General features: G+C 40.7%; 1 long non-coding RNA gene across 1 annotated transcript; it reads right to left on the bottom strand.

Annotated features, from left to right (window-relative positions):
* Positions 1–12,554: 12,554 nt before the first annotated feature.
* Positions 12,555–24,655, bottom strand: LOC139038409 (uncharacterized). Its single transcript, XR_011491372.1, has 3 exons — positions 24,568–24,655; positions 13,421–13,968; positions 12,555–12,842 (listed from the first exon to the last, which is right to left on the bottom strand). It is a non-coding gene; the product is annotated as an uncharacterized lncRNA (long non-coding RNA).
* Between the last annotated feature and the right edge of the window lie 479 nt (positions 24,656–25,134).

The raw sequence follows: 25,134 nt of genomic DNA, 5'->3' as shown, positions 1-25,134 counted from the left end.
CTCCATTTTGGGGGTCAAGAAACTTGCAGGGGCCTTAAACTGACATCAGCTCCACATACAAGAACATTGCCCAGATAACAGCCTGCAGAGGTATAAGAAAATCTAAGTTCCTAATATGACTTCCCCAAAAGCCCTTGTGATAAACTTTCAGCCCTCCGCCCAAGGCCTTCCCCTTGCGTGCTCCTTAGATAAGACAGGTTCAGAGCTTATCAAAGCCCCATTCTTCTAGGTTTGAACTGACCAATCTGGCTTAGCTGGAAACCCTGAAGCACTCCACCCGTGGACCTTAAAAAAAGCCCATGCCCCAAAGCCTGCCCCTCTCTCTGCCTACACCCTGCCTTGACCTGCACATGTGCTCCCCCAGCGTATGCGGTGTACTTCCTCCATGATCTACGAGCAATAAACTTCTCTATTTCAATTCCCTCGCGGCCTCTTGTTGAACCGGGGCTCACCCTCTGTCATCACGAGACTCAACAAAAGCTAGCTGAACAAAGGCACAACAGTTGGCATCTGGAAAAGGCAAAAATTACTGAGACAGTAAAAAGATAAGTGGCTTCCAAGGATTCCAGAAGGAGGGAAGGATGGATGAACAGGCGTTGCAGAGGTTAACTGGGGGGCAGTGAAGCAAGTTGTGTGGCACCGTAATTGTGGATACATTTGTGAAAACTCATAGGATATACAACAGAGAGTGAACCTTAATGCAATATTGGCTCATCACGTGTATCTCTAGCACTAGATCCAGCAATTGCTGGATCACATGGTAAGCCAATTTTTAGTATTATTTAACATGTTAATAATAGGGTGAACTGTGTAGAAGGGGTAGAGAAGAGTGCTGGGAGGAGGGGTATGTGGGAAATTCCTGTACTAAATTTTTCTGTAAACCTCAAACTGCTCTAAAAAAATTAAGTCCATTAATTTTTTTCAAAAGGTACAGCAGGTTTGGTGGATATAATGTCAATTTGCAAAAATCATTTGTTTTTGATACACGAGCAAAATTAAGAATAAATTTTCACTCACAATAGCACCAAAATGAATGAAATACTTAGGAATATATTTAGCAAGAAAAGTGCAAAGCATACACTGAAAATCATAAAACTTTGCTGAGGTAAATTTAAAAGAGTGTTAGTCACTCAGTCATGTCCAGCTCTTTGCGACCCCATAGACTGTAGCTTGCCAGGCTCCTCTGTCCAAGAGTCAAGAATACTGGAGTGGATAGTCATTCCCTTCTCCAGGGGATCTTCCTGACCCAGGAATGGAACCCTGGTCTCCTGCATTGCAGGCAGATTCTTCACTGTTTGAGTTACCAGGGAAGCCCCAGACCTAAATAAATAGGCATTCTGTGATTATGGATTAGAAAACTCAATATTGTTAAGATGACAATTCTCTCCCAAATAGATTCAACACATTCCTATCAAAAAACTTCTTACAGAAACTGACAAATTCTAAAATTTATATGAAAATGCAAAACACCTGACAGCCAAAATAATTCTGAAAAGAACAAAAAGTTAAAGAATTCTTATTTTCTAATTTCAAAACTAACTATAAAAGCTAAAATAATCAGGCAATTTGGTCGGCATATGTGTGAGCACGTTAGTCTCTTAGTCATGTCTGACTTTTCGACCCCATGGACTGTAGCCTGCCAGGCTCCTCTGTCCATGGAATTCTCCAGGCAAGAATACTGGAGTGGGTAGCCATTCTCTTCTCCAGGGGATCTTCCCAATCTAGGGCTTGAACCAGAGTCTCCTGTGTTGTGGGCAGATTCTTCACCATCTGAGCCAATAGAGAAGCCTGGTATTGGCATATAGACATGCAAATATAATTGACCTTGAACAACACAGATTTGAACTGTGAGGGTCCACAGGTAGGCAGTTTGTTTTTAAAAAAAAAAAAAAAAAAACAGTAAATACTATAATACAGCACTACATGATCTGCAGTTGGTTGAACCCACAGATGCAGTTATGATGGAACCTCAGCTATGGAGGGCAGACTAAATTTATGTGGATTTTTAAATGTGAGGAGAGACAGTGCCCCTAATCTCTAAGTTGTGTAAGGTCAATTGTATGTAGATTATGAAACAGAATTGAGAGTCCAGGAATAAAGCCTTATATTTCAGTCAACTGATTTGTTTTACAAAATGCCAAAGCAATTCATTAGGAGGAAAGGATAACCTGTTCAACAAACGGAACTGGGACTAGATTCATTAGATGTACACACAAAAAATATCAATTTTGAACCTCATCTTAGAACATATACAAAATTAACTCAAAATGGATTATATACTTGAATGTATGAGTTAAAACAATAAAACTTTTAGAAGAATATGTAAAAGAAAAGCTCCAAGACCTCGTGTTAGGGAAAGACCAAAAGCATAACCCATAAAATTTTAAAAAAATTGTTAAATTGGACCTCATCGAAATTTAAAACTTTTGGACTTCAAAAGGCACCATTACGAAAATGAAAAGATAAGCAAAAGACAAGAAGCAAACATTTTCAAAACACATGCCCAATAAAGGACTTATAACCCTGAAGAATGCTGACAACTCAATAAGAAGATGATCCATCAAAAATGTTTAAACATGTTAACATACATTTATGAAAGAAGATACTTGAATGGCTGATGTAAAACATTACACGGAAAGATGTTCAAAAATATCATCCACTGTTGTTGTTGTTTAGTCGCTCAGTCGTACCTGACTCTTTGCGACCCCATGGACTGCAGCACTCGAGGCTTTCTTGTCCTTCACTATCTCCTGGAGTTTATTCAAACTCATATCCATTGAACTGAATCGATACTCATATCCACTGATCCATGGATGTGATCCAACCATCTCATCCTCTGTCATCCCCTTCTCCTCCTACCCTCAATCTTTTCCAGCATCAGGGTCTTTTCCCGTGAGTCAGCTCTTCGCATCAGGCAGCCAAAGCATTAGAGTTTCAGCTTCAGCATCAGTCCTTCCAGTGAACACCCAGGACTGATCTTCTTTAGGATGGACTGGTTGGATCTCCGTGCAGTCCAAGGGAATCTCAAGAGTCTTCTCCAACACCACAGTTCAAAAGCATCAATTCTTCAGCATTCAGCCTTCTTCATGGTTCAACAATCACATCTGTACATGACCACTGGAAAAACCATAGCTTTGACTGTATGGACATCTGTCAGCAAAGTGATGTCTCTGCTTTTAAATATGCTGTCTAGATTTGTCTTAGCTTTTCTTCCAAGGAGCAAGCGTCTTTTAATTGCATGGCTGCAATCACCATCTGCAGTGATTTTGGAGCCCCCAAAAATAAAGCCTCACTGTTTCCACTGTTTCCGCATCTCTTTGCCATGAAGAGATGGGACTGGATGCCAGGATCTTAGTTTTTTGAATGTTGAGTTTTAAGCCAGCTTTTTCGCTCTCTTCTTTCACATTCATCAAGAGCCTCTTTAGTTCCTCTTTGCTTTCTGCCATGAGAGTGGTGTCATCTGCATATCTGAGGTGATTGATATTTCTCCCGGCAATCTTGATTCCAGCTTGAGCTTCATCCAACCCAGTGTTTCACATGATGTACTCTGCATACAAGTTAAATAAGCAAGGTGACAATGACAATATACAGCCTTGACGTACTCCTTTACCAATTTTGAACTGATCCCTTGTTCCATGGTCCATTAAGGAAATGCAAATTAAAATCACAATGAAATGTCATTTCACACCTACCAGAATGGCTCTAATAAATCAGACCGACATTAGCAAGTGGTGGCAAGGATGTGGACAAATAAGAACCCTCTGATGTTGTCAGTGACAGTTAAGGTAGTGCAGGCATTTTGAAAAAGAGCTTCCACATTCTGGAGACGCCAGAATTCTTCCACATACCACTGTGTCTCAAGTTCTAAAAGGACAGAAGTTTCTTTGTTTGGGACCCCACCTATGGATCTCTTCACCAGGTTGCTGACTCATGTAATAAACTGGTCATCTCATGAGTAAATGGATTTTCGTGAGTTCTGTGAGCTGTCTAGCAAATTAACCAAACCCAAAGAGAGGGCTGTGGACATGAATTGGAGCAAACTGCAGGAGATAGTGAAGGACAGGGAAGCCTGGCGTGCTGCCGTCCCTGGGGTCGCAAAAAGTTGGACACAGCTGAGCAACCAAACAAGAAAGGACAGGGTTTTATAAACCTCTTGTTTGCAGCCAGTTAGTCACAAATACAGGTAAAACTTGGGTTTGCAACTGGCATCTGAAATGGAGAGCAGTCTCCTGGGGCTGAATCTTTACCTTGAAATTTGATTCTATCTCCAGGTATGTAGTGTCAGAATTGAACTGAATTCACAGACACCAGAATTGCGTGTATGAAGTATGGTTCCTCCCCTCACTGGAAACTGAGTGTCTCAACATCAACTTTGTGGGAAAGTAGGGGTGGTAGTGGGACATACTAAGGGGGCGAGAGGTGCACACATCCTCCAGAGACACCTGTGGAGGGCAGAAGGGGTCTGCACGGTCCTTTGGGTCTCATTTGTGGCATGAACAGTAACTGGGAGAAAGCATGTTTTCCTTTTGCCGATGGTCCTACAACTGGGATAAAGAGATACACAACCAACAGGCCCTTTGTGGGCCATCCTTAAAACAAAGCGCTAGAATGGGGTCAGGGACCACCAGTGGTATGAAGCAGAGCAGATGCCAAGATAAGGCCACATTCTGTCCAGGTTGCTATTTGAGAAAGCATCATACTGTGCCGTTGCCAAGAGTGTAATAGGATAAATTACATGGAAGGCAAGGATCCACTGTAGGACTTAATAAATCAAGACCTGCATGAGGTCAGGCCCCTTCTCTCAAATTACCCATAGAGGCAGTTGCATAAGCTCCTAAAAATTTAAAAGGGGCTTAAAATTTAAAATTTCAACCCAGGAGAAAGGAAAAGGCTGAACAGGGGGAAACACGGTGAATGTAATCAAGCTTCAAAGCTAAAGGACCGAAAATAACAATTTATTTTTACTTAGACATGACTAAGTTTTCTGCCTCGGGCAAAATAAGAACTTTGAGGCAAAAATCAAAGTGAATTATACAGAAGAGAAAGGAACAGGCATTAGACAAGCTTCTAGAGCAAGAACGCTACCCTCCACTGAGCTGCCCAAATTTGGACTTCTAGAGGAGGCGGCAGGAAGGGCTGACCCGCAGTTGGCGCGAGGATGCGCGCGCAGCCCTGGGCAAGGCCTCCGCACACGCCAAGGGCCGGAGCCGCCGCGGGGTGAGCCGCCGGGTGAGCGCATCAGTGCCTGCGAGGAAGCCTAACGAGGACGCCCGGGAGCTCGTTATTTACTTGTTTTAATAATTTACAGACCAGGAACAAAGGTTTACTTCTACAAACAGTGATTTTCAACTGAGAGAGCTTTCCGCAGTCTTGCTCCTGAACTTTGGATTCTGGTTAAATTACTGTCTGTTCAGATTTTTTTTCAGACTCATATGAACAGAGAAATCGTGTTTCAATACATTATTTTACCTTTCTGGAATTTGGTAAAAACTGGAAAAGATGTTCTGTTTTGTTTCTCTTGTTTGTATACTAAGTGGCCCTTCTTGTCTAAGGAGACGGCTTGACCTTGCTTTCCATATGTCTTACTCAACATTAGGCTGTTTTTAATTTTTATCCTGTTCAGTTTAAAACGCTTACAACATACCAAATTATATTGTTTAATCCTGTCTTATTTCTCAGACACGGACTGAGTTATATTTTGCAAGTAGGTATAATATTAAAACACAGTGTTTTTATACATGTGAGTAGAAAAACATTGATAAATAATCAAATATGATTATGGATTTGTGATCTCATATTTCAAAATGATCAAAAATCATTTGATCATTTTGGCTTGGGTCAAAAATCTCCAACTGTGACAAAATGGCATGTACTTCAAACAAGGATTGTATTTTTATAGGGAAAAAAATGGGGGGAAATTATTTGAAACTGAAAATCTCAAAAACTTTTCCATTGCTGATTATGTTGTATACTATGTTAACATTCTGGCAAATTCCCCACAAAATGCATGAAGACAAGATGTCTACCACAAAGGTACATAAATACTTAGAGAAAAGGCTATATTCTTTTCTTTTTTTTTTAGATTTATTTGTACTTGTTTTTGGCTGTCCCGGGTCTTTGTTGCTGCCTGCAGGCGTTCTCTAGTTGCGGTGAGCAGGGGCTACTCTCCACTGCCGAGCACGGTCTTATTGTGGGGGCTTTTCTTGTGGAGCTTGGGCTCTAGGAGCCCGGGCTTCAGGAGTCGCAGCTCGTGGGCTCAGTAATTGCAGCTCTCCGGCTCTAGAGCGCAGGCTCAGCAGTTGTAGCATGGGAACTTAGCTGCTCTGTGGCATGTGGGATTTTCTTGGACCAGGGATGGAACCTGTGTCCTCTGCTTTGGCAGGCAGATTCTCAATGAAGGTGAAAGAGGAGAATGAAAAAGCTGCCTTAAAACTCAACATCCAAAAAACGAAGATCATGGCATCTGGTCCCATCACTTTATGGCAAATAGATGGGGAAATAACGGAAATAGTGACACACCTTCTTTTCTTGGGCTCCAAAATCACTGGAGATGGTGACTGCAGCCGTGCAATTAAAAGACACTTGCTCCTTGGAAGAAAAGCTATGACAAACCTAGACAGCATATTAAAAAGCAGAACCTTCACTTTGCTGACAAAGGTCTGTGTAGTCAAAGTTATGGTTTTTCCAGTAGTCATCTACAATGTGAGTGTTGGACCATAAAGAAGACTGAGTGCCAAAGAACTGATGCTTTCAAATTGTGGTGCTGGAGAAGACTCTTGAGAGTCTCTTGGACTGTAAGGAGATCAAACCATTCAATCCAAAAGGAAATCAATCCTGAATATTCATTGGAAGGACTGATGTTGAAGCTGAAACTCCAATACTCTGGCCACCTGATGTGAAGAGCCAAATCATTGGAAAAGATCCTGATGCTGGAAAAGATAAAGGGTAGGAGGAGAAGGGGGTGACAGAGGATGAAATGATTGGATTGTGTCACTGATTCAATGGACATGAGTTTGAGCAAACTCCAGGAGACAGTGAAGGACAGGGAAGCCTAGCATGATGTAGTCCATGGGGTCACAAAAAGTCGAACACAATTGACAGAACAACAACAACAAAGACTACTAGGAAAGCTCAGAAAAATGTCTGTATTCTTTATGAGAAATATAGGAAACATTTTTTTTAAGGAGAGAAGGAAGATTAAACAGAGAAAAAACATTGCAAGAGGAAGGAAATAATTGGAAATAGAGAAAGAAGGAAGGAAAAGAGAAAGAAGAGAGATCTAATTTATTCTCTGCTATTAATTACATTGTATATTCAAATCTCAGGAGTTCTTCCAAAGTAAAAGTGTTTATATTGATTTATGATAATGCTTTGAGACGAATGGCCAATATATAAAAACCACTGTTTACAAGACAATATAATTTGCTCAGTTCATGTGAGGTGGTACTTACAATTAGACTTATGAAGAGAAAATGATAAATTTAAAGGAGAAATGCCAAAATAGTAAATGCACTTTTTAATTTTGAAATTGGTCTTGAAATCTTTCATTGAATTGAAAAACAATAGGACAATGTCCAGTTTGACTTCAGTATCGTCATCAGTCCTCTAAGTTTTGGCATGCCCACCTTTGGTGTAATCATATTTTATTGTATCAGGACTGCATGCAAATAAGTTACAGGAAATTGAAGTAGCTTTTAAAAATATAGTCATCTTTTTTACTTGCCTCAGAGGAAGGCTGAGGTAGAAATTGGTCCAGTGACTTACCCCTTCCAAGGTCCCTGATAGTTACTAGATGGCTGCTAGAACTCAGGCTTAGCACCAGTAGCCAAGGCAAGAGGAAGACAGACTCACAGTGCTGCCTCACAAGTTTCCTTCACCAGAAAATCAAGAAAATTCAGGGAAATTCTCCAGCTCAAGGGGCAGGAAGAACAATTGGGTCAGCCAGCCAACAGTGTCAGCAGTAGTTTGCAAACGCTGTTTTTATTTCTTTGAACTAAGATCCTGATTATGTATGAAGTTCAAGTGCTCCATAAGTTGCAAGGAATTTATTTCAAAAGAACGGAATATTCTAGGAACCAGGTTAATCTTTCGTTTCCTACTTTGCATTATACCCCAAAATGCCAGTATCGCCCCATGTTGCACACCTCTTTCTGTGAGAACTCACTCTGCCCCAGCATCTGTATCTGCCGGGGAAGGTGGCTGGCCCAGAGGCATGCGGACACGCAGGTTTCAGTGTTGCTCTCTTAAGACCTGATCAGAAAGATGAGCTGGACCAGTATGATTCCTCACTTAAGAGATGAAAACTGAAAAACAGAGGTAAAGCAGTGGTGGTTGTGAACGTACAAGTGTTCCATAAACTTGAAATGGACCCATGGTAAGCAATATTCAGGTACAGGAAAAGGTTTGACAGAAGATTATTAAAGTACATGATGAGTGCCCTGAATGTGCAGTTTAAATATTTTTTCTACATGATTCAAGAATCAGTCAATTTAAAAAAAAAAACAGCAGGCCTAATGTATACCTACGACTGATGCTTGTTGATATATGGCAGAAACCAACACAGTATTCTAAAGCAATTCATATCCTCTAATTAAAAATAAACAGATTTAAATAAAAAATAAAAGCACCTGAATGTGAAAAAACACAGCAGCCCTATGAGTTGCCCACATTAAAAAGAGAATGCACATTTCAAGAAATATTCATTTTATAAATAAGGAAAATAAAATGCTATTTATTCCATTCTCTGAATAAATGTTGACTTATAATCATGAAGCAGAAAAGTAAACAGTGTTAAATCTCAACTAACTCACCCAGAAAATTGAACCCAGTCCTTTAAAAAAATTTTTTATTTATTATATTTTTGGTCTTCTTTGCTGCGCACAGGCTCTCTCTGGTTGCAGAGAGCAGGGGGCTACTGTCCAGTTGCAGTACCTGGGCTTCTCACTGAGGGGGCTTTTCTCGTGGCGCACAGGCTCAAGGGCAGGCGGGCTCCAGGACTGGCAGCACACGGGCTCAGGTGTGTGGCCCGCGGGCTCAGGCACCCCATCACAGGTGGAATCTTCCCAGACCAGGCAATTGAACTCGTGTCTCCTGGATCGGCTGGCAAACTCTCGATCGCTGAACCACCAGCAAAGTCCAGCCCTTAGGTGACTAACAACGGTATCAGACACAGCTTCCCACCGCTTCGGGGGTGTCTCTGGGAGTCAGCACCATGGCCGAAGAGAGCCAGACCCAAATCAGGAACTACCAGACTGACGCCTGGACGGCACCTTACCCGACAAGAACCAGACCTGGAACTGTGAACAGCGGGCCCTGGCCCGCACCACTGAGAAGGCGGTGATAGCTAGCCGAGTGACACGCGGGGTGAGCAGGCCACCGCGTGTGTGAGGCCCCCTGCCCCACAGCCTGACTCAGCCTGAGACACTGCGTCCTGGGAAGACCCGGACCGGCTCCGCCACCTCCCCTGCCCCCGACCCTTCTCCCCTGGCGGCAAGGGGCGCCTGGGTACGTGGTGATCCCACCGCGGGATCCTGAGTCATGGCTTACCTGATAATAAATATTCATTGGAAAACTGGAAGGAGCGTACTAGAAAGTAACATATACACACTACTGCATGTGAGACAAATGACAGTGACTTACTGTATCACACAAAGAATTATACTCAACATTTTGTACCAACCTATATGGGAAAAATATCCAAATCACTTTGCTGCACACCTAAAGCTAACACAACCTTGTAAATCAACTCTACTTCAACAAAAATAAATTTTTTAAAAAAGGATATTAAAAGATTATGACCTAGTATTTCACATGAATATAAGTTCTACCTGATGGCGCTTTGGAAGGCTCTTTACAGAAAAGAGCACTGAAACTTCTATTTTTTTCTGGACCAAAGTAGCAGATTTTTTTTAAAGTGTAGAATAATGCCAAAATTCCACTCACTGAGTACTTTAAATGTTTATCTTCTAGGATTTTTAAAAAATTTTTCATGTTTCACAATAGTTCCACATGACTACCATCTAGAAAATATTTCAGCATAAAAATCATTTTTCTTGTTCCTGGCTAACTTCACATATAGGTGTTAGAATGGCTCTCAAATGAAAAGTTCATAAAATGGATTTGGAAATGTTGGATGGAACCTATCTATCTTCCAGGTCTAATGAACTGAGCCAAGCTACCAGACTGTATTAGAGAAGCAAATTTTAGATAAGTCAAGTAAAACAAGTTAATCAACAACATCAGAGACTCTGCAGGTGTCTATAGAAGAATCCTCGGCTGTCTGTGTCTGTCTTGTTTCTGGTTGAATATTCTGGTTGACTTCTGATGAAGTCAGGACGTGACCACTGAGGCCCATTCTTTATCTTGGAGGTATCTGATGGAAAGAGTAGTTCCAATGAACTCAGGGAAACCCAAGGGCCTCGCAGGGCTGTGTGCTAGCCCCACATTTGAGATTAGTTAGATCTCTGTCATTCATATTTGAAAACGTCAGCAGTTTGCTTTGCTTCTGGTGACAGGCAAAGGCATAATAACCTTTATGGCTCAGCGTCTGCAGCCGGAAAGGTCAATGCACAAACTAGGAAACTATTTTTGATAACTTGGACTTGGAGAGACCAGGCTAGTGCTCTGTGAGCTATTTTAAACCTGCTCTGGATTCTTAGGCAACACCAGATCCTCTGATTACATGTTTACAAGCCAGTCCTTAAAGATTCATAGAGCTTGCACTCCACAGCCAGGACACCTAAAGTTATTCACTTCAAAGTGAAATCTAGATACTAGCGGAATAATCTCCACAAACACCTGTGCATGCAGATGACTACAGTTAGCCCCATTTTAGAAATCCGCCAATAAGCTCCCTTTCTAGCATCATCAGGAAATTCCACAATTAGGAAAATGGACCTAAATCATACACTTTTCCAGCTTAGTTACAGCTCTTAGGATAAACCTGATGTACTAGAAATAAGGGCTTCCCAGGTGGCTCAGAGGTAAAGAACCTCCCTGCCAATGGAGGAGATGCAGGTTCGGTCCCTGGGTCAGGAAGTTCCCCTGGAGAAGGAAATGATAACCCACTCCAGTTTTCTTGCCTGGGAAATCCCATGGACTGAGGAGTCTGGTGGGCTACAGTCCTTGGGATTGCAAAAAGTTGGACACAACTTAGTGACAAACAACAACAACAAAACTAGAAATAAGGTATTTGGAGTATAAAATACATTCTGAAGAGCATGAGAAGACTGCTTAAATTATCCACCCCAGAACCAGACTGGCTATGTATGACCTTTGATTCTTTGCTAAGCTTCCTGTACCTGAGTTTCCCCATTTTTCAAATGGGGATGATATTAATAAGCACCCCATAGATTTTCTGTGAGAGCAGAATGAGTTTAATATTTGTAAAATGATGAGAACAGCTCCCTGGAACATTGTGAGTATATGAGGAGTATTAGCCAACAGTAGTGCAAAGCACGAGATCCTATTCTCCATAAACACTTATTTCTCATCACCAAGCAAGGGGATCCAACCGGTCCATCCTAAAGGAAATCAATCCTGAATATTCAATGGAAGGACTGATGCTAAAGCTGAAACTCCAATATTTTGGCCACCTGATGAGAAGAACTGATTCATTGGAAAAGACCCTGATGCTGGAAAAAGATTGAAGGCAAGAGAAGGGAATGACAGAGGATGAGATGGTTGGATGGCATCACCGACTCAATGGACATGAGTTTGAGTAAGTTCCGGGAGTTGGTGATGGACAGGGAGGCCTGGCGTGCTGCAGTCCATGGGGTTGCAAAGAGTTGGACACGACTGAGCAACTGAACTGAACTCATCATCAAAAATAATGCAGTTACATCTCTGAAGAAAGAAAATCGGCACTGCCCTTCTGTAACACTAATGACCTGTTTCTTTTATCTTACTCTGGGATCAAGAATCCCTACCATTGGTGAAACAGTGGCTGTGGAGATCTGTAACAACAAATATTGATGGTGCAAAAGCCTATAAATAATTTATTTCTCTGTAGTTGAAGTTAATTTTATTCTCAAACACTAATTTGTATCTGTGGTAGAAAATTCATTCAAGGTAAAACTTAAGTCATTTTCAGTTTAAAATTTAGCCCCTCAAGACTGTCCCATCTTTCTTGTCACCTTTATGCCCTGTCCCCAGCAGCAAAGTTCCTGAAGTGCTATACGTTCCTGGGAGAGTCATCCTGGGCTTGTGGGAGTGGAAGGCTGTGCTGACCTGTCTCAGGCAAGACAGCGCTGAGCGAAGCTTGAGCTACTTGATCTCGGCTATCAGTCTCAGTCTCCACCACTTCTCACACGTGTCCTCAGCCGACAGAACCTGGAGTCTGGTTGCCCTGACGTGGGCGATCCACTCTGCAGACGCTAGTACAGGGTTGTGTCACCCGAGTCCTGGGCTCCCCTCTCAGATCGTAATTCTTAACCAAAACTATTTGTTGGGGAAGCATAGGTCATCTCATGCGCTCTTTGCACAAACCTGCCATACCACCATTTCTCTGGAGGCTTTTATTTATTTATTTATTTATTTATTTATTGGTGCTAGACTGTATTAGTCACATTTTGCTGCATATTATCCCAACACTTAGTGGTTTAAAACAAAAAACATGTATTATCTCAGTTTCTGTTGGTCAGAAAGTCAGGAGCAACCTATAGGTGGTGGGTGGTTGTTACCTGGAATCTCTCCTGAAGCTGCAGTCAAGATGTTGAAACCAAGCAGGACCCTGTGGGTCTCCCAGGTACAAATCCCTTCTGTGTCCTTCATTTCTTGTTTGTAAGAAACAGACTTCATTCAACCTCCTTGGCCTTCCCTGAGTTCCAAAGAGCAGATTCAGCCTTTAATCAGGGATGGGAGGGAATGAACACAGAAATAAGGTGAAGATACAATAGTGCAACCTTGGACATGGAAGCAACCTAAATGTCCATAGACAGATGAATGGATAAAGAAGATGAGATACATATATACAGTGGAATACCACTCAGCCATAAAGAAGAATTCGATGCTGTCATTTGAAGCAGTATGAATGAACCTAGAGATTATCATACTAAGTGAAGTAAGTCAGAAAGATAAATACCATATGATATCACTGATGTGTGGAATTTAAAATGTGACACAAATGAACCTATCTATGAAACAGAAAAAGAATCATGGATGTAGGGTACAGATTGGTGGTTACCAAGGGGATGGGGGTAGGAGATGGATGGAGCAGGAGATTGGGGTTAAAAGATGTAAGGTTTTATATATAGATTGGATAAACAAGATCCTATTGTATAGCACAGAAAACTATATTCAATGTCCTATGATAAACCATAATGGAAAAGAATATTTTAAAAAAAGACTGTATATGTATGTATAACTGAATCACTCTGCTGCCCAGCAGAAATTAACACAGCATTGTAAAGCAACTATATACCTCAACTTTGGGGCAGCCTTGGGTCAGGATCCCGATTCCTCCTTGATGAATATACGTGACAGTATCTTCTGCAGAACAAAGGCCCCTACCCAGACAGAGGATGGCAACTTCAGATTGACTCCAGGAGTATGGCCCTATCCATCCACCATCAGCCAATCAGAAGAAAGTCGCATACCCTGCAACTCTCAGTCCAAATTTTGCCTATAAAAACTTCCCCCTGCCAAACCATCAGGGACTTCAGGGGTTTTGAGCACAAGCCGCCTGTTTTCCTTGCTTGGTGCTGCAAATAAACCTTTCCCTGCTCCAGACTCCAATGTCTCAGTTTTTCTGGCCTCACTGTGCATCGGGCACACAAGCCTTTGTTCGGTAAAAACGTCAGCAGGGCTGCAGTTATCTGAAGGCTCGGCTGGGGCTGGAGGAGGTCTGCTTCCAAAGTCACTCTTGTTATTGTTGGCAGGAGATCCAAGTTCCTCACCATCTGGGCATCTCGGGAGAGATTCTGAAGACACCCCAGGACATGGCAGCTAGTATTTCCCAGGGCCAATGGTCTGGGAAAGAGAACAAAAAAGAAGCTGCATTGTCTTTCGTGATCTGGCCTAGCAAACCATATACTATTCTACAGGGCGCAATGACATGGTGGAGCAGTTCTACGCAAGAAGCAACACCCGGGGGAGGAGATCATGGCAGGACATCCTGGAGGCTGACTCTACATGAACATTCTGTCAGGCTGCTCTTCTCCCAGAATTCTGCATGGGGTGCAAGGCGCAAGTCATGCTTTCTGAGCCCCAAACTCACCAGAGACGGTGCAGGCTCGGGAGTTTACTGTCTGGCTTCTAATTCTGTTTCAACACTTTTTAAGTGTGTGAACTGGGAAATTTACTTAATATTAAGATTTCTGCATCCAAGTCCTCATGTATAAAACAGAGCTAATGATGCCACCTACAGTGAGGTGCTATACTGTGCTGTGCTTATTCTCCCAGCTGTGTCTGACTCTTTGTGACCCCGTGCACTGTGGCCTGCCAGGCTCCTCTGTCCATGGGATTCTCCAAGCAAGAATACTGGAGTGGGTTACCATGTCCTCCTTGAGGGGATCGTCCCAACCCAGGGATGGAACCCAGGTCTCTTGCATTGCAAGCAGATTCTTTACTGAGTCACCAGGGAAGTGAGGTGTAGGGAATTATAAAAGATAATCCAGGTCAAGCACTTAGAACACTCTGGCATATAGTTATTGTTCAATAAATATTACCATCAAGACTGACATTCACAAAGATTTCATCCAGGGAAGGGGAGAATGGGCAGGCAGGGAATAAAGCTCCACACTGTATCTGAGCGCTCCGACTCTTCTTTCTAAATCCTCCCCATATAGCTTTCTCATATCAAGGGTTTATTTTTGGATTTTGAGCTTCTGTTTTGGTTCTTGTTTTCTAATTTCCTTACCCTGTGACTTAAAACTGCTCTTTTCCAGCCCAGGTTGGATGCATGAGACAAGTGCTCAGGGCTGGTGCCCTGGGAAGACCCAGAGGGATGGGATGGGGAGGGAGGTGGGAGGGAGGATCAGGATGGGGAACACATGTAAATCCATGGCTGATTCATGTCAATGTATGGCAAAAACCACTACAATATTGTAAAGTAATTAGCCTCCAACTAATAAAAATAAATGAAAAAAAAAACTGCTCTTTTATCTGTATCCTACAGTCTCAGACTACATAATGGTGTGGTATACTCTTTACTTTAAGCAGCTTTGGTTCTTAATATTTATCAAGATTTTGAAATTCATAGAGCACTTTTCTCTCCTAAGCACCTGGTCTTGGAAGATTTGATGCCCTGTTTTAAAAACTCAAAGCAACTAACAAAAACAATAGCAATTGTTCACCAAGGGCCAGGCCCTAATGGAGATGCTTCATATATTAACTCATTCAATCACTGCAACAACTGCTTGGCATAGACATTATTACCCCATTTTACAGAAGAAACAGGCACATAGAGGGTTAGAGGGCAAGTTCACAGAAAAGAAATAGCAGGGCTGATCTTTGTCCTTTGAACCAAGGCAGCCCCAACCCTCTACACCCCCACTTCCCACCCACCCCCTTCCCCACACCAGAGTCTACATTCCTGTCCATTGCCTTGCATAACCTTTCAAGAATGTGCTCTTGCTATTCACTTGTTCTTTTACACTCTCCTTTTCTTGTAGCACCTTATCTCATCCTCAAGGACACTTCTTTTAACTTTTTATTTTATATCATTTCAGACTTACAAAAAAGTTACAAAAACAACACAAAGAACTCCTTATAACCATCACCCGAATTCTGCAAATGTTAATATTTTACCATATTTGCTTTACCATTCTCTTTCTGCATCATATGTGGAGATTATGTGTATATAACCATATAAATTTCCTGAGAGTAAGTTGCAGACATAAAACTTCTTTGCCCTTAATTATTTCAGGATTTGTTTATTGAAAGCAAAGATAATCTTTTACATAGTTTAGTACAATTATCAACATCAGGAAATTAACAAAGCTAACAACACTAGCGGTGGAATGCTGGTAAATATTTAACAATAAGCTCTCCAGGTTTTAAAAAAATGGCCCTGGTTTGTCTTATTTGCTACTCCCCACATGGGGTAGCAAAGAGTCGGACACAATTGAGCGACTGAACTGAACTGAACTGAACCATATGAATACCCTCTGGGGCTGCTGCTAAGTCACTTCAGTCGTGTCTGACTCTGTGCGACCCCATATTCGGCAGCCCACCAGGCTCCCCCGTCCCTGGGATTCTCCAGGCAAGAACACTGGAGTGGGTTGCCATTTCCTTCTCCAATGCAGGAAAGTGAAAAGTGAAAGTGAAGTCGTTCAGTCGTGTCCGACTCTCAGCAACCCTATGGACTGCAGCCCACCAGGCTCCTCCGTCCATGAGATTCTCCAGGCAAGAGCACTGGAGTGGGTTGCCATTGCCTTCTCCATAAATACTCTCACTGTGGCTAATTTCAAGCCAACAACCTGATGTCACTAAACTTGGAGTTGAGGAGACGTCCCAGTCAGCTCTTGTGGACCAATACAAGGCAACCTTAGCACATGATTGAAAATAAACATTTAATTACTAAATATCTATAAAATTTACAGAGCATTAAAGAAAAAAATATTTATAATAATAAAAAATATTTTTCTACTACTTTATTTACCTTTGATCCATTAGTGTCCTCCCCAGGTTCATCTAAGGATAGTTGTCATCAAGTGCCAGGTAGAGAAAGTGAGGCTTAACAATTTTATGTAAAAGACTAACATGTCCTACTTATGAAGCAATGTTTCACATGACTGTATTGGTCGATGTGGCTTCCAAAGCAATTAACAGAAATTTAATACTAGAATTAAAGAGATGACAATCCTGTGCTATGATTATTCTCATTTGTAATTTAAATAGCTGTTGATAATGTGAATTTGAAGCTGTAAGACTGAACCTGCAAAAACGAGAATAACAGCAACAAACTTTATGTCACAAGAATCAGATTTTGACATATAACTGTGGTATTTGAGCAGAAAAATTGATGTGAGTCTTGTTTTGAATTGAATATACACACAATAATATTCTCTAAGGTATTTGAGACTTTCTTTGAATGCACACAGGAAAAAAAAGAGATAGCTATCCGAATATATCAGTCTCCTCCATCCCACCCCAGGAATAAAACATTAGGAAGAAACTATTGATTGGGCAAATGGCATTACTCTCACTTTCAAATTATTATCAGAGAAAATATTCAGAGAAAACTGAAAAGAATCTTTTATTTTTTCCAATTATTTCCTTTAATTGAGCATAACTTACAAATTTCATAGAGAAAGTACAGGAAAAAAGAATATGAGCAACTCTTTTATTTAATGAAGCAATCATGCAGATCAATTTCAAAGAGATACAATTATGTATTAATGAGACAATGTGAACCTACAACAGACTAGGTTTGAATTTAGGTATATTTACCTAGTATCTCACTTTGGAATTAAATGTGTTATAGTATTTTCACTATTTTTGATTGATCAGACATTTAATTTTTATTTGGAATTCGAAGCATCCTCACAAAGCTGTTTCTCATAGCTTCCTGCTCAGGCAGTTCTTCGTCAGCTGCATTAGATGAAGAAGCCTTTGATAGCAACTACAAATCAGTGATCTTCATCAAAATAAAGTGAAATACAAAGAATACTAAAAGCAAATAAAACATATCCCACAGAAAAAATATTATAGGTAGATAACATGGAGATGTGATCATTGGGATCAGAACCAAAATAGAAGAACAGTTTAACATGAAAAACCCATAAAGTGGGATCTGCATATTTCTCTAATGATAAAACAGAATCTAGGTTAAGGACATATGAAGCAAGCTGAGCTATCTTGGAAGGTGTAAAATAAAACTGAAAGGAAGGAGATGATTTCGGAGGGCGTCATTGTCAGGATTTTGCTTCGATGGTAGGAGCACGCCTTGGTGATCGTACCCCATGAGTGTGTCAGGGTCGCAATCACTTGCTGCCTGGCCAGCATAGGTTTATGGAGATTTTCTTTAGGGCAACACAAGTAATCAAATCCGCAGCTACAAAAAGTTCATGTTATAAATCCATAAAACATCTTCCAGCTGTGCTTTGGTAGAGGGTAGTAGGTTATTTGGTGTGATTTAAGAGGCAGGACGGAATGCAGGAGTCAAGTAAAGCAAAAGTCACTCAGTTGGGCCCCACTCTTTGTGACCCCATGGACTATACAGTCCATGGAATTCTCCAGGCCAGAATACTGGAGTGGGTAACCCTTCCCTCCTCTAGGGGATCTTCCCAACCCAGGGATCGAACCCAGGTCTCCCGCATTGCAGGCACATTCTTTACCAACTGAGCCACCAGGGAAGCCCAGAACTGGTATGTTGACCAACAATTCCCTCAGCCTTTTCTTAGCTTTATCCCTTCCCCTCACCCCAAATCCCTCCACTGCTAGAGCTAATATTTTGGCCATTAATCGCAAACCACATAATGAAGGATATATCTTTTTGCTATTGAGTCATTATGCATTCAGGATTTTCTCTTAAAAACTAGGATAAGCCATTTGCCTAATGCCTTTTAGGATAGTCAAAAACTGAGATTAATGGAGAAATAAGAATGAGCAGAAGATAACTAAATAGGACACAGAGACAAATGTTAGTCAATTCTCTCTCACACCTGAGGCTAACTTTGCCACTTTTAAGATGCACGTGTATGTCAGGGTATAATCACAATCATAAAAACTCATCTTACTGAATGTTTACTGTGAGCCAGACACTGTGCTAAGTACTTTGTTGTCATTATTTATTTATTTTTTCAATTATTAAGGGTATCACTATTTTTGATACATGGGTTTTAGCAATGAAAAAAATCAGATAATATTCCTGCTTTCACAGAGTGTACATATTAGTGATAAACAAAATGTCAATAGGTCAAATGGCCTATTAAAAAATAAAGCAGGGAAAGATGGTTAGAACTGATGCTTTTGAACTGTGGTGTTGGAGAAGACCCTTGAGAGTCCCTTGGACTGCAAGGAGATCCAACCAGTCCATCCTAAAGGAGATCAGTCCTGGGTGTTCATTGGAAGGACTGACGCTGAAGCTGAAACTCCAATCCTTTGGCCACCTGATGTGAAGAACTGACTCAGTGGAAAAGACCCTGATGCTGGGAAAGTTTGAGGACAGGAGGAGAAGGGGAAGACAGAGGCTGGGATGGTTGGATGGCATCACCGACTCAATGGCCACAAGTTTGAGTAAGCTCTGGGAACTGGTGACGAACGGGGAAGCTTGGTGTGCTGCAGTCCGTGGGATCGCAACGAGTCAGGCATGACTGAGTGACTGAACTGAACTGAACTGAATTGACCTTCTGAAGAAGGGTAAATCATGGTGTAGTGTCCACGGCCAGTCATAAGATGTTCCCAGCATTGGCTGCAGGGTGCCTAGCTCTCTGCTTGTCCCTACATGGTTCTTACTGTGCTATACTTACAGTTCTCTGTCTATTTTCTAAGTCTTCCACTGGGCTGTGAACTGCTTGAAGGCAGGAACAATCATTCATTTTTATATTCACAATATCTAGCACAATCCCAAGATCACAGCTGGTGGCCAATAAATAATTTCTGGATAAATGAATTAGCAATTAAGTTAGAATTTAAGAGAAACCTTTTAAAGAAGGTAACTGAAGTAGCCTTCATTCCAGGTATTCTTTTCTGCCTTCCAAAATACTCTCAGTGCATTGGTCAAGAGCTCGGACAGCAGAATCAGAAATTTTGAGATTAGATCCTCAGCTTCAAACTCATTAGATGTCTGTCTGTGGCTCTTTACTAAGCTTCTCCAGGCCTCAGTTTCAACAATAAAGATTTCTCACTTTTTGCTGATATATTAGATAGATATACATATATTCTTAGCAAAAAAAAACCTAATTCTTATCATTGCTTCATACATGTTAGCTGTCACTATTATTATAGATACTTAATGCAAGCCTGTATTTATGCATAGATTAACTCCCATGGGTAGAGGAGCCTGATAGGCTTTAGTCCATGGGGTTGCAAAGAGCTGAACATGACTGAGCAGACAACCTACCTATCTTTTCCAGGTTTAAGTCAAGAATTTTTGACCACGGTGTGCTCAGCCATTCAGTTATGTCTGAATCCAATGGACTGTAGCCTGCCAGGCTCCTCTGTCTATGGAATATACTTTGTTCATAATAAGAATATTGCTACCTACTCCTTCTTTCTATCAAAATCTTCCTTATCTTTTGAGGCCTTGAAGACAAAGTAATTTTTCAAACTCAAACAAAACCAGAAGGTTAAGATGGAAATTGTAAGGTGGTGGGTTGACATTTTGGATTAGGAATTCTCAAAGCACCACTTAGGAAGTTGTCTCTTCTACTTGTCATATGATTAAGAAGAATGCAGAGTGCTAATTCATAAATGGCTTCCCTGGTAGCTCAGTTGTAAAAAAAAAAAAAATTGCCTACCAATGCAGGAGACATGGGTTTGATCCCTGAGTTGGGAAGGTCCCCAGGAGGAGGAAATAGCAACCCATTCCAGTATTCTTGCCCGGAAAATCCCATGGATAGAGGAGCCTGGTAGGCTACAGTAGGTGGGGGTCACAAAGAGTTGGACACGACTTAGTGACTAAGCAAAAATAGTTCATGAATGATCCAGTAATGGTTTGTATGCATGACCAGCTACAGAACTGCTCTTCAGAAGCAGAGCTAGGCCCTAGGATACAGAGTGTCCCTGGGTGTACCCACTCTGTAAGGTGTTCTAAGGACTTCAGTAGCTCCAGATCATCTTTGATGGCATCATATGGTCCACTCATAAAATAATAAGAATGATGAAATTGCAGCATGATGAAATTACAATGACATCACATGGTTCAACAATTTAATAGCTTCACTGAGTTCACTTTTTAAAAGCTTATGAATTATTTTTGTTCTCTTTCTAATGCCAGTATACCAAAAGTCACTTAGATTTTCCTCCTAAGAACAGTTATATCAGATTTACTGTTCATGTCCAATAATGATATTAATGATGGCTGCTCCTGAATACCCTTACTTCTACACACTGACCTTCCACACTTTTCTACAAGACCCTTGCTTATAAAGAACCTGAAGCAAAACAAAGCTACTCTGAAGCTGTCTATTCACATTAAGTAATTGAAACAAAAACCAATCAAACTAAAAAGCCAAAAATCCACTAAACCAAACAGTGAAGACAGCTGCCATCTAACATTGTTTTCTTAACAAAAGGAAAAACAAGAGAGAAAAAATCCACAAGATGCTGAAGCAAAATTGGATGATTCAGTGTGATAAGCCTCCAAACCCCCCTGTTCTGAACCACTTCTAATTCACCTTGTTGGTGAAGGAGGGATTCTTCGCCCTAAGTAGTTAGATACATGAACACGTGACCCCCAAACCTGGACAGATGAGCGTGACAGCAGTTTATCAGCCACAGAACTCACCCCTGCGGTCAGAGGACACGGCCCGCCGTGCAGGGCCATGCAAGGATGGCGCTCAGGAGCAGAGGGAGCCAACAGAGACCGTGGGAGTCAGGCTTTGCAGGAATAAGTGGATCACCCCTGGAGGACGTGATCACTTGTCTGAATGATTTCCAGGCCAGCACAGAGGTAAAACCCAGTAGGTTGAGGACTAAGCACTGCAGGTCCAGCTGACAGAGGTACTAGGCAGGCAAGGAGACTCTCCTTTAGGGTGGGAGGCATATCTAGCAAGAGTGGGAGTGGACGGATGTCACGGCAGCACTAGAAATTGAATGTCCTTACCCCTCTCTACTGTTGAGTAAACAAATTCCTCAGAATCCTAGCACTCCGATACTTAGCCTTTGAAGTAAATACTAAGTGAGTCATCTTATTTTTGTCATAGACATCAGTGATGGGAAAAACTGGTTCCATGGCAGAAACTAGCCTTGAGTTTGATTCACGGTGAGTCACACTGAACTGGAGAACTTGCCTGAGGCTTGATGGTACTTAACTGTTTACAAATATTCTTTGAGCACCAAAGCAGGGTGTGAACCTGCAGCAGAAACGTTGTTATGTGTTCACTGAATCCCTCCAATGTTTCTGCTGAGCACACATTTTCTCTGCAGCTCCAAGCTACTTTTCAAGGACATGTGGCCATGAAACTAAGTTTCGGCCAATGGAATGAGGGCAAAAGTAAAAGTGATACTGTCAGACCCATGTGAGATTATTTGTTTTTTCTGTCCTTTCCATTGATGACCCTGGGAGCCACGTGCTGGAGATGACAACCTCACAAGACGGAGGCTTTTAGTCCCTGGATGGCTATGGTCTTCCTCCTCAATATCTCACTGGAAAAAGACTAAAGTAAGTCAACTAAACAAGCTTTCATTGTGCTAGATCTCCAAGGTTTGAGAATCACTTGTTACAACAGATAGTTTAACCCTCATAGATAACCCCTGTACAGAATGCTAAGAAAGCTTCAGATATGAGAGCAGAGTCTAGGTATTGTTACAAATACTAGATATAATTTCTTCTGAGTTATCCATTTCTGCTATGGTGCTTTGTGCTATTGAAAACATCTCTAAAATGTATCACACGAAAGAAAGTCAACTCCTCTAGGCATGGTGTAAAGAAAACCAATAATTGAATATATTAGTACAAGATAAATTCTGAACTACACTAACCAAGAGTGGGGCAAAAATAAATGGGTAGACAACCTACTATGTTAATGAAAAAGTTTTTAAAAAGTTAAAAAAAAGATGATAAGAAAAGAACAGAAGGAGAAGAAATGAGAGATTATAAGAATCCAATTGAGGGGCAAAAAAGCATCATTAAAGATAAATGAATTAAAAACATAATGGACAGAGATGAAAGTTGAATTATTGAATAGATGAAAAATTTGAGAAAATCACCAATACAATCAATCACCAAATAAAAATATGGCAAAGGTGTGCGTATTGAAATGATCAATTTCAGATTGGGGCCCAGATAGCTACAATTCAATAGGAACATTCTGAAACCAAAGAACTAAACAAATGTAAGAACAAAAGCCTCCAAAGAATTACTGCCAACTGATAACCCTCAAATAATGATTCCAGCAGACTGAACACACATAATCAACACTCATCAAGCCATAACTTGGTAAAATCATGATACTTTAAAAATAAAGAAAACAAACAGAAGAAAGAAAAAGAGAGGAGAAAGAGGAGGACAGGAAAGGAAAAGTTAGGAAAAGAAGAAATCTTCAGGCATCAGGTAGGAGAAAACTCTACCGAAAAGGAGAAAGAATTGAGGCACAGCACAATGCAAAACAAAACATAGTAGAGGCACACCCAGAAAACTCCTAAAAGAGAAAAGAAAAAACACTCAAATGGCCCAAGGAAATCATACTCATCCAAGATGTGAGAATATCAAACAGACCTTCCAAATTATTTCAAAGAAACTGCAAGAACATAGGGCTCATGGGTTCTTATTAGGAGGATAAATATCAAAGCAAAAAACCCCCCAAATCCCAAATGACTGAACTCAGAAATGGAAAATGCAAGTAAAAGGACTGGGGATGGAATGAAATTCACCTAAATGTGAAATAAGCATTAAGCCATTATGTTCAAAAAACAGTGGTATACAGTTGACCCTCGAACAACACAGGTTTGAACTATGAAGGTCTGCTTATCTACGGATGTTTCTATCTGTGGATTTTTCCAGTAAATACATATTACAGCACTACACGACTCGCAGGTGGTTGGATCTGCAGATGGAAAACCAGGGATATGGAAGACCAATTGTAAAGTTAACATGGATTTTTTTGCTTCACCAAGCGATCGGCACCTCTTATCTCCAAGCTATTCAAGAGTCAGCTGTGTACATACAATGGAATATTGTTCAGCCATTTAAAAAAAAAAAAAACAAGGAAAGCTTACCATTTGTGATAACACGGATGAAACTTGAAGACACTATGCTAACCAAGTCAGAGAGGAAGATAAATATTATACGATCTCACTTACAGGTAAAATCTAATACCAATAAACAAAATGAAATAAAAGAACACCAAGCCCATAGGAAAAGAGATCAGATTTGTAGTTGTCAGAGGAAGAGGTTGGAGGTAGGGGCAGTTAGAGAAAGTTGCTCAAAAGGTATCAACTTTCAGTTTTAAGGTAAATAAGTATTAGTTTTAACATGTATAACATATTTACACTGCTATGATATGTAAACAGAAAAGTTAAGAGAATAGATCCCAAGAGGTCCCGTCACAAGGAGGAATTTTTCTCTTTTGATGATATCTGTATAAGATGACAAATGTTGACCAAACCCTCTTGCGGTGATGATTTCATAACACGTGTAAATCAAATAACACCAGGTTGTACACTTGAAACTTATCCAATGATGCATGTCAATAAAGCTGGTAAAGAAAAATGAAGAGAGGTAGGAGAAAAAATTCAATTTGACCTTAAACTCAAAAACAAAATGAGACAGAACAAATGGAACATAAAAAATAGAAGTGACATACAGTTTGACAGAATAAAAAAAAAGACTAACCAATAGAGATGCAGGCACCAAAGCGGGTCAGTGGGAATTAGGAACCCAAGGCTTCAGGCCCTGGCTTGAATTCTAGCTTCACTGATTTCTTAATTAGCAGCCCTGGGTAATTGTGAAATTTTCCTTACCTTAGTTTTTTCATGTAAAATAATGAGGACGATACCTCTGCCTTGTGGGACTGTTCTAAGCATTCTGCGATTTAATGCACTTAGAGTATTTAGCTAGCGCCTGGCCCTTTGTGATCACTCAATCACTGTTTGCTTTTGTTAGTAATGCCCTCATTTCCCACAACAGAGACTTTAGTGGATACTATTTAAAGTGGAAATAAGTAATTTTTAAGTATGACTCCAACTTCTGAATGCACTTTATTATCTCTTAAGCTCAGATAAATCTTTTAGAACATAATAGCCCATTGAGAGGAATTTTATTCCTCTTAAACATGAATAAATTTAAATATAATATTTTTCATTTAGAATATGATCTCATTAAAAAATTGCTTTCACCAATTTATATACCTATGCTTCCATCTGTGCATATGTATAGAAAAACATCTGGAGTAAAGTTATTTCTAAATAGGGGATTGGCAATGATTTTTTAACTTCTTTAAAAAACTTTTTTAACATTACGTATTTATAATAGATCCTTTGCTACTAAAATAAAATTAATATTACAAGGGAAGAAGAAAAATTGTTTCT

The sequence above is a fragment of the Odocoileus virginianus genome, chromosome 15, assembly GCF_023699985.2.
Source record: "Odocoileus virginianus isolate 20LAN1187 ecotype Illinois chromosome 15, Ovbor_1.2, whole genome shotgun sequence".
In the NCBI taxonomy this organism is placed as follows: Eukaryota; Metazoa; Chordata; class Mammalia; order Artiodactyla; family Cervidae; genus Odocoileus; species Odocoileus virginianus.
This window is presented reverse-complemented; position numbering and strand designations above follow the sequence as displayed.